Source organism: Macaca mulatta, chromosome 9, assembly GCF_049350105.2.
Source record: "Macaca mulatta isolate MMU2019108-1 chromosome 9, T2T-MMU8v2.0, whole genome shotgun sequence".
Taxonomy (NCBI): Eukaryota; Metazoa; Chordata; class Mammalia; order Primates; family Cercopithecidae; genus Macaca; species Macaca mulatta.
The window spans coordinates 113,277,501-113,288,147 of record NC_133414.1 but is presented as its reverse complement, the minus strand read 5'-3'; the positions used below and the strand labels follow the sequence as shown (position 1 = coordinate 113,288,147).

General features: G+C 53.5%; 1 long non-coding RNA gene across 1 annotated transcript in view; it reads left to right on the top strand.

Annotated features, from left to right (window-relative positions):
- The first annotated feature begins 421 nt into the window (after positions 1-421).
- Positions 422-10,647, top strand: part of LOC144331276 (uncharacterized) — a 38,318-nt gene continuing 28,092 nt past the window's right edge. The window contains exon 1 of the long non-coding RNA XR_013398314.1: positions 422-755. This is a non-coding gene — a long non-coding RNA (uncharacterized LOC144331276). The remainder of the gene's footprint in view (positions 756-10,647) is intronic.

The window sequence follows — 10,647 nt, the reverse complement described above, 5'->3', positions numbered from 1 at the left end:
ACGTCTACACGGCCTCTCAGCCACACGTGGTCACACACACTCAGATGCACGGAGGTCCATACACATACACCCAGGCATGGAGACACGTCGCAAAGGGATTCTTGCCGGATAGACCCCAGATGCCTGCCCACACCCTCCCAGGAGCAAGCAGTCCCCATGCAGCCCCTCCCGGTCCCCTAGCCAGGCAGACCCCTTAAGCTAAAGGGGGCGGCGCCACCAAATCAACTTTTCCCATCTCTGGATTCAAAGGGTAGGAGTGTAATTAAAACCAGATAATTAATGAGACAATATTCCTCCAGCTACATCTTTAATGAACAAACCCCTTCAGGGCAGCCTCTTCTTCTAGGCTCATTAAAGAGAAGAAAGTTGGGCGGCTTGCGGACTTCCCAGCGCGTTAATAACAAACCGGTGGCGGGTGCCTCGGCCGAAGGAGAGGGAGCCACAGCGGCCCTCTCTGGCCTTGGCTCGTCCACCGCCACGTTGTCCTTTTGTCCACCCCCACCACCACTCCTCAACCCCAACCCCTTCAGCCGCGTGGCCTCATCGTCTCCGGCCGCCCCCCAGCGGCCCTGCAAGTATTCAGTGACCCCCGGCTCTGCCTGCGCTTTCTCTGGCGGCCTCTCACCGGTACCAGGCCAGCCGTGCGCTCAGCTGCGGCCGGGCGTTGGGCCTCCCAGTGCCCCCGGTTGAGCGCTGAGTGCTCCAGGCCGTTTGGCTGGATGGAACTGGCTCTGTAGAAGGGAATTCGAGGCAAGGTAGGGGCTCGAGTCTCCCTCTGAAACTCAGTGTCCTAGCTGGGTGGCCTAGGACTGACGTTTGAGCGTCGTCCTGGGAACCGGTGGGCTGCAGGGAAGGGGAGGAATGGTGATTAGCTCGTTTTACACGCGACCCCTCGCGCTCTCAGGAACGCGCACTAGCAACCATACTCATGTGCACTCGCTCGCACGTGAGCGTGCACACACAGAAGCGCCCACTCGGTGGTGCACACACATGCGTGGTCGCAATGCCTGGGGTCCAGACGGCGCGGCCCCAGCCAGGACAGCCTGGTCTGGGCCTTCCCCCGCCTCACGAGGTCGCTCTGGCGTCATTCGTCTCCAGGTCTCCAGGATGGAAGCCTTTTCGTTCCATGTTCATCCTCTAGGGCCTGGAGCGGACAACTCGGGCCGGGGAGACTGGGAGCCGGCAGTGTAGGAGGGCAGGGGGGCCCGGACGGGCAGCGGCGGTAGCTGTGGCGGCGGCTCCGGCGGCGGAGCCTGCTTTCGCCTGCACCGGCTTTTAGGGATGAGTTATGTGGCAATGAGCGAAGTAAATCTGCATGCGCAAAAGATGCTAATTACTCTTAATAGCCTACCCAGACGCCCCGAGACTGGAAACCCAGAAACGTAAATCTGCTCCCGATAAATATTTTTAATTGTGAAATTTCCTGGGAAGAAGGCTTTTGGTTCGCGGGCCCGAGGCATCTGGCTTTGGAAAGAGGAAAACGGCTCCCACCTGGGAAGCAGGGTCCGGAGTCAGGGTCCAGCTCGAGGGCGCCAGGCGCTGGCCTAGCGACCTGAGCCGGGCCGGCCTGCGCTGGGTAAAGTTAGTGATGTATCGCATTAATTACCAGTGTAAGCTGCAAATGGTTCGAGGCCCAAGGAAAATTAATGGGAATCCAAATTCTAATTATGTAGCTGTTGTTAAAGAGTTTAACTAGATAGTCACGGAGGAAATTGGATTATGCATAGAAATATGCAGCCAGCGCACGCAGGCCGGGCGGGCGGTCAGGGGACTCGTAGCCAGGCCGCCCCTTGCCTTAGAGGACGCTCCTCCTCTTCGAGGAAGGAAAAGGCCCACCCCCACCCCAGTGTATAAATAAAGATCCCGCGTATCCCGATGGCAACGGCAGGGCGGGTCTTTGGCTGGCAGGAGAGGCCGAAGGTTTCAGAGGCGCGCGCTTGAACGCGGGGCTGGTGTGGAAGTCCAGGACTTCTGGGTCCCTTGGTCTGGGTAAGCGTTTGTGCCTGCCCATTTCTCAGACTCTAGGTCGTTGCTCAGCTAATCCATCCTGCACTCCTTTTGATAATCATATAATTACATCTGAGCGCTGTGAGTTTACATTTTTTTCCACTGTCAGTTTAAGGAAATAGCCACCAAACGGAAGCCCAATTACACCGAAGCCTCGTCATTCACTTTATTAAGGACCCTGGATATGTTTCCATTTTCGCAGGAAATGAGGTCTGATCAAGCAGCACTAATACCTCCGGCCTCAGGGAAGGGGCGGGGACTCTCAGGGGCTGGCTAGATTCCGCGCGAGGCCGCGCCGCCCGCAGAGCCAAAGCTTCGAAGCGGGTGGCCCCACCTTGGGGCGGCAGATACCCAACCCTTCACGTCTCCCAGGTCCTCCTAGGACCTCAGATTCGTTCTGTCGGGGCCACCCACTGGGCAGACCCACACTTTCCCACATCTCAGTGTGCTAGGCTCTGGGCTACCCCACGCTGGCATGAGTTGGGGGCGGATGGGAGGGCCAGGAGAGTTGAGGGGACTTCGCAGTCCCAAAGAGAGACCCAGAGTCCTTTCACGCTTCACCTACCCCCTTCCCAGGTATTTGGCAACCTTCGATGATGCTGCTAAGACCTCCGGAGCTGGGCAAGCAGGCCTGGAACGTCTGGGAGGCGTCTTCCAGGGTCCCATGCCCTGCCTCCTTCAGTCTCTGATTCCAGTCTTCCATCTCCCCCTCAATGGGAACGCATCCTTTCCCCGCTGCCACCCTCTGCTTTTGAGGGAGAAGACGGTGGGCCCAGGTCTCACCAAGGAGCTCGGGTCCGCCAGGCCTGACCCCGGCGCCGGCGGCTTTTGCCCCTTCTCGGATCTGCAGTTCCTAGACGGCGGCCAGGCAGGATCCACGCCTGCGCGGTGGCAGTGCAGCCACTTGGTCTCTCCAGGTCTTCCTTTCCCTCCACACAGGCCCCCGACTGAATTCAGGGGGTGAGGAGGAGTGGTAGGGACGGGGCCTTCAGGCCAAGCCTCAGGAGAGGGGGATGAGCTGGAGGCAGGACCCCACAAGTTTGAGGCATCAGAGTATCTAATTTGCAGGTGCCGTGGAAGCCAGGCGAGGCCCTACTGATCCGTCCAGGAAAGGCCCCAGGCAGAGAATGGCCCGCGGCGTTGGGGTGTTCGCAAGAAACTAATTCCGATCTGGGGAACGGGTCTGAGTTAGACACGTTTACAGTCCCATTACCCTTTCCTCCTGGGCGCTGAGGGGGGCAGTTCCTCGAAACTTGGGGGCAGATTCTTCAGGAGCAGCTGCTGTGGGTGTCCGAAGGAAGAGCGAGGAAGGGAGCCCCGGGACGCGGGGGTCCACACCCTCTGCCCTCCCAGTCGCAAGCCCAGAGCAGCTGCTCATACACAGACCCGCATATCCTGGGAGAAAAACAGGTGAGCGTGCCCTTGTATGTTTGACTCCTGAGCCAAATGTGGCCTCTAAGACCCCGAATTCTTCTAGCAGCTTCAGAACCGAATCCATAAATCCAGAGAGGCAGGTGTGCCGATGACAGGCTCCCACCCCTCCAGGTCCTGGGGAAGGCTGGGGGATGCCTCCTCTCTCCCTCGCAGCGACTGCCACGCTTTTGCCCTCCCTCTTCACCTCGCCCCCTTTAAGCCTCCAGAGAACGATGGCTGCCCCACAGGCCCCGTGTACCCAAGCCATCCCGCTGTTTCGGTGAGGATCCTAGGGTCCAGGCTCTTTCTTCCCGCAGCCGTCTCAGGTCTCCAAGCCGGCCCCCTCTTCTCTGTGACGCGGGCTTCGAGCGCCACCTAGCGGCACTTACGGGAGACGCTCAACAGCAGCGCCCACCCTTCAGCCACCCCTTTCCCCACCTACCCAGAGCCCGGATAGCCACACTGACGCGGTCCCACTCCCAAACTACAAGCCCCTGCGTGAGCACGCTTCACCCCCCACTTTTATTGTTATTATTATTATTATTATTATTATTACTATTATTATTATTATTGAGCCTCTATCGCCCAGACCCCCACTTTTTATTATTATTATTATTATTGAGACTCTATCGCCCAGACTGGAGAGCAGTGGCGCTATTTCGGCTCACTGCAGTCTCCACCTCCCAGGCTCAAGCGATCCCTCCACCTCAGCCTCCTAAGTAGCTAGGACTACTCAGAAGCGCGCCACTACGCTTGGCTATTTTTTTTTTTTTTTTAACTTTTAGTATAGGCGAGGTCTCACTATATTGCCTCCACCTCAGCCTCCTAAGTAGCTAGGACTACTCAGAAGCGCGCCACTACGCTTGGCTTTTTTTTTTTTTTTTTTTAAACTTTTAGTATAGGCGAGGTCTCACTATATTGCTTAGGCTGGTCTTGAACTCCCGGGCTCAAGCGATCCTCCCACCTCGGCCTCCCAAAACTCTGGGATTACGAGCGTGAGCCACCGTGCCCGGACTTCTTTTTAAAAATAGAGACGTTGGAGGCCGGGCGCGGTGGCTCAAGCCTGTAATCCCAGCACTTTGGGAGGCCGAGACGGGCGGATCACGAGGTCAGGAGATCGAGACCATCCTGGCTAACACAGTGAAACCCCGTCTCTACTAAAAAATACAAAAAACTAGCCGGGCGAGGTGGCGGGTGCCTGTAGTCCCAGCTACTCGGGAGGCTGAGGCAGGAGAATGGCGTGAACCCGGGAGGCGGAGCTTGCAGTGAGCCGAGATCTGGCCATTGCACTCCAGCCTGGGTGACAGAACAAGACTCCGTCTCAAAAAAAAAAAAAAAAAAAAAAAAAAATAGAGACGTTGGGATGGAGCGAGGGGTCTCTGTCTGTGCTCTGACTCAGGCTGGAGTCTAGTGACATGATCGTAACTCACGGCCTCCCAAAACTTCCGGATTACAGGCGTAAACCGCGCCCGGTCTCTCACACTCACTTCTTGGCACGCAGCCTTTAGCAAAGGGCGGCAAGGAATTGCAGGGGTGTGGCTAGGGTACTCTCACTTGTACCCGGCAGATGTGCGGGACACTGTTTCAGAGTTTGGGTTTGGGATAGGGTTGAGGAAGGGATCACCCCATGTCTGCTAGTGGGGAGCAAAAAAAAAAAAAAAGGTTCTCTGGCCGGGTGCAGTGGCTCAACCCTGTAATCCTAGGAGGCAGAGGTTGCCGTGAGCCGAGATCGCGCCACACTGCATTGCAGCCTGGCAGCAGAGTGAGACTCTGTCTCAAAAAAAAAAAAAAAAAAAAAAAAAAAAGGGTTCTCTTGGGCCTACTTATGAGACCCTCTCATCCCCAGCCCGGCCCGGCCCCCAGCTCAATCCCCGGTACACTGGGAGTAAAGATCAGAACTATCCCGCCTCTCAAACTTCCGGTCCTCGCACCCGCCGCGGCATGGGAAAGATTAGGCAGGAGCGCCCTCTGCCGCCTGTTGTTTAGCACTGCGACGGGCTGAGGGGCTGGAGGATGCGAAATTCCTCCAATTGGCTCGCGGTCATCTCAGCTATCCTCCTGCCTTCAGGGAGGAAGTCCCTTTCCCAAAGGCGCACAAGGGCTCCTCTGATCTTCATGGGATTGCACAGGGAAGGGATGACTCAGTGTTGCTGAGTTCCACCCGCACTGCTAGTTCTGCACGAATCTTACCTCTTTCTCTCCTGCTGTGGGGTCAGCTTCCTCCCAGCTGATAGGATACCTGGGAGGTTAGAAATTTCTCCCGCTGCACCACAGTATATACATCATATTGAACAGCATAAATATATACAATGTTTACTTGTCAATTAAAAGTAACAATGCAGAAATTGCCGGGCGCGGTGGCTTACGCTTGTAATCGCAGCACTTCGGGAGACCGAGGCGGGTGGATCACCTGAGGTCAGGAGTTCGAGACCAGCCTGGCCAAAATGGTGAAACCCCGTCTCTACTAAAAATACAAAAATTAGCCAGACGTGGTGGGCGCCTGTAATTCCAGTTCCTCCGGGGGCTGAGGCAGGAGAATCACTTGAACCAGGAAGGCAGAGGTTGCAGTGAGCTGAGATCATGCCATTGCACTCCAGCCCGGGTGACAAGAGCAAAACTCTGTCTCAAATAAATAAATAGGCCGGGCACGGTGGCCCATGCCTGTAATCCCAGCACTTTGGGAGGCCAAGACGGGCAGATCACCTGAGGTCAGGAGTTCGAGACCAGCCTGGCTAACATGGAGAAACTGCCTCTACTAAAAATATGAAAATTAGCTGGCTGTAGTGGCACACGCCTGTAGTCCCAGCTATTTGGGAGGCTGAGGCAGGAGGATCACTCAAATCTGGGAGGCAAAGGTTGCAGTGAGCTGAGATCACGCCACTGCACTCCAGCCTCAGTGACAGAGTGAGATGCTGTCTCAAAATAAATAAATAAATAAATAAATAAATGTAACAATGCATAAACAAAAATAAATTTATTTCTCTACAGCGTGATCACCAGGCCTGACAGACGGACCACGTTCCCCAGCTAGCACACTGCAGATGGGAAGGTCACAGGAAGAGTGAGTGCCAACCCAGGCTCAGTCCATGGGTCTTGGGCAAATTGTTCAGAGTAGATAAAAAGTGGTGAGAGGTGGCGACAGCCCTGCCTGGCACTTCTAGAAGAGCCAGAGATCCCTGAGCCTCTGGTGGCATCCTGGCAGAAAACCTAATAAGTAGGGGGGTGCAGCAGGAAGTTCTGTGCCCCAGGAGGGCCCCCACATGCCTGACACATACACGCACTGACTCTGTGGTGCACCAAACACTCCCTTACACCGGCTGAGGCTGCCACCATCTCTTGACACTGACCCCCTGACCCTGCAGAGCCACACTCACCCAAGACCCACACCTGAGACCCGCTCCCACCCAACTGCAGGACCTTCTCCAGCCCTGAACATTTAGGAGAAGCAAGGATCAGGGTGGGAAGAACCCCTGGGCAGGTGTGGGAGAAGGCAGTCTGTTAAGGTCACTCTAGGTCTTTGTCCTCGATTTTGAGACTGTCCTTAGAGAAAGGGGAGCACTGTATCTTAATGTGTGACAGGATGGGTACTGGGCTACAAAAGTCCCTTGCGACCTGAGATCTGGTGACAGCCTTTCATTCGAGGCGATGCTCTGTGATTGTTTATGTCTCCCAGAACTCTGTCCCCGATCCCCTCTTGCCCACCTGCTATGTTCAGAGAGCGGGACTCCCCCCAGACACAGATCAGATTAGCCATAAGTATTGGGAATTTCCACTTACTCTAAGTAGCTGGAAAATGAGAATCCTGAACCCCAAGCCTTAGGTGGGGAAAGAGGTGAAGGAGATCCTCTGTCCACCTTCCATCCATTTCCATCCTTTTTCTCTTGGGGTCTTAAGTAGTTTTTCCCTGGGAGAGTGTCCTCCCAGAGTGGACATCTTGGGGTCCCTGGAGTCACTGCACTAGAGCCAGGATACCTCGTGTCCCTCTTCCCTTCACCCAGGAGGCAGGGCATCAGGGGAGAGCTGTTGATGGGCCTGGCTGTGTGCTAGTCTGAGCTTGAAAATAGCAGGTTTCAGGTCCCCACTTCATGGCCACTGATATAGAATCAGTGGGGCCTGAGAATCTTCCCTTTGATGAAGCAGACTGCTCCTTCTTTCTCCTTCTTTCCCTTTCCCAAACTCTTCCGGGAGAACTGCAGAATCTTTCCCCTTCCTATCTACTCCTCCCCAGCATGACTTCCAAATGAGGAAATCCACCTGCCATGTAGGATCAGATATCCTGAGCTTAAGTCTGTAACTTCCTAGCTGTGGGACTTTGGCAAGTCACTTCGTCTCTCTAAGCCTCAGTTTCATCTTCTGTGAGTTGGGCATAATATTTCCTGTCTCAGGGGGGTGCACTCAGGGTCAGATGAGCTAATGTCTCCACAGGGTGCTTTGCAAAAGACACATTTTAGTCCAAATGCTGGTGATTATTCAAGAATTTCAGTGCCAGATGTAGAGGTGTTGGTGAGCCCAGGAAAACCTTCTCCTGGCCTGAGCAGTGAGCTCTGGAGACAGAAGGGGAATGATCCCAAGACTGGACTATAGGCAGGGCAGCCCCCTCCTTCAGAGAGCTCATCCTTGTGGGATGTGAGGGTCTCTTATTTGCAGCTCCCCAGGGCTCCACACTGCGTGGCCTTTTGTTCCCAGCCCACCTTTCCCACCAAAGATATGTAACTGATCTCTGTGAGGGGAAGAAAGAAGGAAAATATCCATGCCAATTACCTTTTTCAAAAAGAAATTGGGGGCCGGGAGTGGTGGCTCACGCCTGTAATCCCAGCACTTTGGGAGGCTGAGGCGGGTGGATCACAAGGTCAGGAGATCAAGACCATCCTGGCTAACACGGTGAAACCCCGTCTCTACTAAAAACACAAAAAATTAGCTGGGGGCAGTGGCGGGCGCCTGTAGTCCCAGCTACTTGGGAGGCTGAGGCAGGAGAATGGCATGAACCCAGGAGACGGAGCTTGCAGTGAGCCGAGAATGCACCACTGCACTCCAGCCTAAGCGACAGTGAGACTCTGTCTCAAAAAAAAGAAAAAAAAGAAATTGAATTGGGGCCGGGCACGGTGGCTCACGCCTGTAATCCCAGCACTTTGGGAGGCCGAAGCAGGTGGATCACCTGAGGTCAGGAGTTCGAGACCAGCCTGGCCAATGTAGTGAAACCCCGTCTCAACTAAAAATACAAAAATTAGCTGGGTGTGGTAGTGGGCACCTGTAATCCTGATACTCAGGAGGCTGAGGCAGGAGAATTGCTTGAACTTGGGAGGCTGCAGTGAGCTGAGATTGTGCCACTGCACTCTAGCCTGGGTGACAAGAGTGAAACTCTGTCTCAAAAAAAAAAAAAAAAAAAAAAGGGCTTACTTAATACCAGTTTCAGTCACTGAGAGACTGCACATCAAGTTCTGGGGAATCTGTTAAAAATACACAGGCTGAGCTGTGGTACATTTTTGTCATGGTCTCCAGCTATTGGGATTCCTTTATCCCTGCGGGGGAGACCTACTGCCTTGGAATACCTAGTGTTACTGATAAGCAGCCAGTGATGCCTCCCAGAATAGCCCTCCCAGAGATACCCCCTCCACATCCCTGGTTTTCTTCCAAAGATGGGGCAGGGAGCAGTGAGCTGGGCAGACTATGGGGACAATAAGCTACAGTGACATGGACTTAGAATGACAGGAGATAGGTCTAATAGAAAGAGCAGGGCTTTGAGCTGTGGCGCAGGGGAGCAAGGCACGGGTCTCACTCCTTCTAGCTGTTCCTCAGCCTCGCTAAGCCAGTTTCCTCATCTGTAAAGGGGGGTGATACTAAGACCGGTTCCATCTCCCACAGTGGTTATGAGCAGCCACTACTTCTACAGACAGAGCTGCATTTTTGCAAACATACAGATGTGTGCATATGTGTGTAGAAATAAGAACAGAGCAAGTGTCCTGTTCTGAAATTTACTTTTTTCACTTAATATTTTTTGGTTACTTTACCAGGCCGTTGTTCCATGGCGATAGCTTGTAAACAGCAAAACTGTTGAAATGTTAGTTAATTTAAATAACTCAGAGAAAACACTACCCTTTGGAGATGAAGGGCTGTTTTCTCATTGGGGTGTAGTGTGTGTGTACCCATGTCTTTGTGTTGATAGGTTGGAGGAAAGGGAGGGCTTGTGACTGTGCATGGTACTTCAGCAGCTGGTGACCCGTGGGATGAAGCCTTTTCTGATTTTTAGGAATATAGAGCCTGGAGTGAAAACAAATTGAACCAATTAGGAAGCTTCATCCCCTAGGGAGTTCTCTCAGAAGCCTCCCAGGAGCCTGCCTGCTTGGTTACTGGCCCTAGGCGGGCTCACACACAGAGTATGGAGAGCGGGAGACCTATGTTTACCTCTGGGGTGACACAGAGGGTATGTTAAGGTATATTTAAGCTGCTGTGACAAAGAGGTCCCCCAATACATAGACTAACAGGGATAGTGTCTATTCTTTTTCACATAACAGTTCAGTGTATAGATCTCTGTTCTATATGTTGTCATCATTAAAAGCATGGACTCCGGAACCAGGTTGCCTGGAATCAAATCTTGCCCTTGGTGACCTTATAGCAATCACTCAACCTGTGTCTCAGGTTCCTTACCTGTAAACTTGGAATCATAGTAGTACCTACTTCATAGGATTATTGTGAGGATCAAGTGAGTTAGGGCCCTCCAAAATTATTATTATTATAATTTTTGAGATGGAATCTCACTCTGTCGCCCAGGCTGGAATGCAGTGGCGTGATCTCGGCTCACTGCAAGCGCCGCTTCCCGGGTTCATGCCATTCTCCTGCCTCAGCCCCCCGAGTAGCTGGGACTACAGGCACCTGCTACCACACCTGGCTACTTTTTTTGTATTTTTTTTTTTTTTAGTGGAGACGGGGTTTCACCATGTTAGCCAGGATGATCTCGATCTCCTGACCTTGTGATCTGTCCGCCTCGGCCTCCCAAAGTGCTGGGATTACAGGCGTGAGCCACTGCACCCAGTCTCCAAAATTATTTATTGAACACCTACTATAGTCAGTCATAGTCAGTCATTGTTTGGGGATCATGGTAACTCCCATTGGTGGGCTCAAAGTGGCTGCTCTAGCTTCTGCCATCATGTCTGCCTCCCAGCCAGTGGGAAGAAGGAAAGGGTAAGGGGAGCACACACCCATTCCTTTAAGATCATAACCCAGAAGTGG